Source organism: Garra rufa, chromosome 9 (genome assembly GCF_049309525.1).
Source record: "Garra rufa chromosome 9, GarRuf1.0, whole genome shotgun sequence".
Taxonomy (NCBI): domain Eukaryota; kingdom Metazoa; phylum Chordata; class Actinopteri; order Cypriniformes; family Cyprinidae; genus Garra; species Garra rufa.
This window is the reverse complement of record NC_133369.1, coordinates 34,339,508-34,344,356: the sequence shown is the minus strand read 5'-3', so window position 1 is coordinate 34,344,356 and position 4,849 is coordinate 34,339,508.

Here is a 4,849-nt window from a genome sequence, read left to right as displayed (position 1 = left end):
CACCGAAGTCTTTATGATAATCAGGTCCCTTAATATAACTTGGGTCCTTCTGTCAACAACATTTTTTTTATTATTTATTGTCTAGCTGGCAGAAATCATAATACCGATCACTTAGAAATGTGATAGCACACTTTTTTATGTTCGTAGCACAAACAGACTTAGACAAGTTATGTGCTGGAGGGGTTAGTGGTTTCTTCAAGTCATCAAACTGAGGGTTAGAAAATAGCAATGCTTGCCTCAGGAGGATATGGAGGATATATTGCTATATAACAGACTGAGCTGTGCTCAGGAGTTGTTGTCAGATGCTGGCTGAAAGCTAATCTCCGGTGTGACCAACAGCTGTACAGGGTCATTGTATCTGATAGAAGGAAACCTATGAAAACTTTAAATAAATCATGAAACAGTCATAAAAATGAATTTAACTTAAATGAATTTAATGGAATTTGACAAATTTGGATGAAAAAATAAAATAAAATAAAATCATTTCAAGAGGCCCAATTAATTCAGTGATGACAGTGATGTCAAATTTATTTGCATAGTGTTTTGCACAATATACATTGATTCAGACCAGCTTAATGTTAATGTTTATAATATAATAATATATACATTTCTTACAGATGCATTTTGCAGATTTCTAAGCTCACAAGTTTTCTAACTAACCTTGTAAAACACTAAACACACCACAAACCAGCAGACACAACCACCTATGGGTTCTCTGTTTGTTAAGAAAAGAAGATGGAGGAAGTACAATGATCTTATAGAATAAGTTACCTGAGGAGTGCTGGTTTGGCAGTTAAGTCTCTGTTATTTGTACCATTTCCCCTAAAAGATGGATGAATATTGACAACGTTGTAAAATATTTAGAGCCTGCGAGGCTGTGAGGTTATGGGATTTCCTGGGATGAGAATTCAAAATGAACCCACAGTTTCCTGAAGCACTCTGCCTTTCACTTTGGGATGATAGAAAGCACATGAAAATTTGAATTTGTAAATCTAGAAAATCTTTCAGATTATTTCATAGCTCTAATGCAGGAGTGGTTTGTATGATGATGATGTGGTGAGTATTTTATTGCATTAATGTCTGAAATATGAAATCTATCAATCTACCTTCTGTCTTCCTAGATTTAATGAGATGCATGCATCTTCACACATATAACATGCGACAGTATGTGCAGATGGATGCGCTGTGTTTTGAACCGATTTGCTCTCTAGGGCATCTCAAGATTTGCCAAGACATCGATGCAGTCGACAGGGAGTTGATGTGTCTCCAAAGAACCACCTTGAAGAACAGGTGCCAACAAGAACAAGTTTTTTAAGAAGTTATGAAGTTTATAGCAGGTATATTTATATTTATTTATTAAATAAATAAAATAAACAATTAATTACCTCATGTTTACTACATCATGCATAACATCTAAATCTTTAAAATGTAATCTTATAGGTTCAGAGAAATACGATTGAACTAAGTGCCACATGGACTATTTTAAGATATCCTCACTTTTTGGGCTTTGAAAGTGTCAATTGCGTTGCTGTGTATACACGGTCAAAAAGCTCTCGGATTTCATCAAAAATATCTTAAATTGTGTTCCAAGATGAATGGCTTATGGCTTTGGAACAACAACATTTTCATTTTTGGGTGAAGTCATCTTTTAAACGGCCTTTTAAACAGAAATACCACTGGTCTTGTCAGTCTGCCTTTGGTTGCACTAACACTCATATTTTATTTTATTTATTTATTTATTTTTCTCAATTACTATTGGTTTTAAAGGAAGTGACTTGAAGTTATAAAACAGAGTTGTTCTAATCCAATTCCTATGGAACTTATTTTATTTTTGTATAAGTGAAACAAGGTCTGTAGTTAATAAATTACACACAGTAATACCTAGAATGTGAATACTTTAAAAGCTCAAATAAATAAATAAATACATTTTAATTGCCACATTTATGTTCTTGAGGAACCAAATAACCTGTGTAGTCCTGTAGCATTTTAACAACTTACATTTAAAAAAAAATGAATGAAATGAAAAAGTTCATGAATGAATGAAAAATACAAATATGCACTGTAAAAAAATTGCTGTAGTTCTGCAGCTGGTTGCCAGTAACTTACTGTAGATTTTTAATTTGTTATTTACTGGCAACAGTTTGTTCAAAGTTAAATGAACATTAAACATTAACAAGTCTTTGTCTTTACAGAATAAAACTATAAAATAACAACCTACTGCAAAGCATTCTGGGAACCAGAAACCTTCATCAACCTTTTTCTGTTTTTTTCCTTCAGATTTTGGTTCCCAGAATGCTTTGCATGAGGCTGTTATTTTAGTTTTATTCTGTAAAGATAAAGACTTGTTAATGTTAATGTTCAATTAACTTTGAACAAACTGTTGCCAGTAAATAGCATAAATTTAAATCTACAGTAAGTTACTGGCAACCAGCTGCCAGTAATACTGTAATTTCTACAGATTTTGTTTACAGTGTGGCTGTATGTAAGTTTTGTAAACCAAAATGACCCACAGACCTTTCAAATATCAAAGCAGCTATTCTAAAACAAACAAACAAATGAAAAAATTCAATTCCAGAGGGAACCCAAGGAGAAATAGCCCAGGATTTAAACATTAAACACCATCAACTTTCTGTTTCAATAAGAAGAACCTCAAGACAGCAGTGAAAAATGTACTTGTCATGGATTTTCAGTGTTTAGGAACCTATAAGCCTATGTTTCACTTTGTAAAGAAACAATGGCTTGAAATTGAATTGCTTCACTGAAAACACATGGCATTCAGAAGAGGAAATCATATAGGCAAATTACTCTAACGGCCTCAAACCACACCACAGCAAACTGTACAGGCATCTGAGGCCTGAGCCAATGCAAACACAGAACCCAGCAAGGACACTTATAGCTCAGGGAACCGAAGACCAATCCATGCTCACTAGTTACTCACAGCAGACTGAGCATATAGAATAATCTAGCAGATGTAAGAACTGCTACATCACTGTGAGATGAAGATAATACATACTGCTATGAAAGTGATTATATATATAGGCTACATGCAGAGCATGAACAAAGCAAAACACAGCAAAACCAGCATTTAACACAAAAGAAATTCCAAATCCTATCCCATCAGAGACACCAGAAAAAACTGTAAGCACACATTCTATTTTGAAATAGAACATCATCATGTGTAATCAACAGTGATCTGTATTTGAAATGTTAATCAAAAGCACACTGAGTGGCACAATTCCCTAGGTATGATGCTGTATTACGCAGTAAAACACAACAAACTGCACAGTCACAGCAGGTATCACAGAAACATCACTTACAAATCCCTGCAGAGAGGATCTGCAAGGCCATTATTCCTTATCCGAAGCATCCAGCAAAAATCTTCAGCCATAAACACACTCAGCAGCTGTAGTAGGGCAAGGCTTGATGAAACCAGAGCTATAATTTCTCTCCTCCCTTCCCTTTCACTGCCATCTTCCCTTCTCATCTCCTACAGTCAATACAAGGGCCCCTGCACGCAGCTCTGTGACAGAACCCATTATGATCTCATGGTTTGCTATTGGGTGAGAGCTATTCTCAGTTGGATGTGATTGGTTAGTTAGATGGTTGGGGGCAGGGCTGATCAGATGGTGGTGATCTGAGCACCAGAGACATGGACCCAGCTGACATGCATGGATGCTTTCGAGGAAGAGGCAGCAGTGTCATGTGCCTTTAGGTCTTGATATATATAAAGAAAACAAATATTTAAAGGAATCACAAAAATCCTGACTGGATATTTGTAAAATAGGTAATAATAGTAATTTATGATGGAATCTGGAATCAATATCATGATTCCAGATGCTGGACAAATTAACCGGGTTAGCCTGTGATTAAATTACATTTAACTGAATCATTTAAAGTTAGTGTAATTGTACTGCTAAACAGAGAACAAACCACATTATGATACATACATAATGTAATTACCCACCGGCAGGAATATGTTTACAACACAATCAAATTTGGCCCCAACACTTTAGAAGGTATTCTGCCATGCTTTTGCATCAATCAACAGAAAATCACATTAGCAATGTCACAGAGAAGGAAATAATCACCACAAACCTGGAATACACTTCAAAAATTCAAATAAACCATCTCCACACCCTGAACATATTCATGGAATAATATGCTGGCTTGATATTCCATTCTAAGTGCAATTCCAAGCAAACTCCTTGGAGGACAATTATATTGCCTGTTTACGTTGAGTAAACACACTAGAATTAGCCCACACTGCGCTAACTGCAGGGTGCTATGTAAACAGTGGGGAGGGCAATTTACATAATGCAAATTCATGCATAAACTGTCCAGTAAAGCTTTCAGTAAATATCCCAGTATTTTTTATGGGCCTTCAGGAAGATTCTGGAAAAATGGAGATACGTATTATATAGGCTATGTACTGTATATGGTATTATGCATGGCTTGTCAAGCAGTCAGCATAGGGATATTACTGGCAATCAGACACCTATTGACTACCAGACAATGATGTTATGAGTAAATTAGGCACTCGAAAGGGACACTTCTGCGTTATGATCAGTGCAGTAATGTACAATTGCTGCCTCAAGAACCGTTACTTCAGCTGGATGCAAAATGCCTTTGACGCTTGTGTATTTTTGCTTTAAATGAGAAAAACTGTACTTTTATAGACCAATTAAGTGTGTGTAGATACATTTTAGTTAGCAAAATTATAAAGATATTTTAATGAACCTGCTTTATGATCATCAAAAATACAGATGTCCTTCACATATATTATCTGAAGCTCATTTGCCTCATGCATCTTCATCTGATAGATAAGGCAAGCAATTGAAGCAATGGAGTT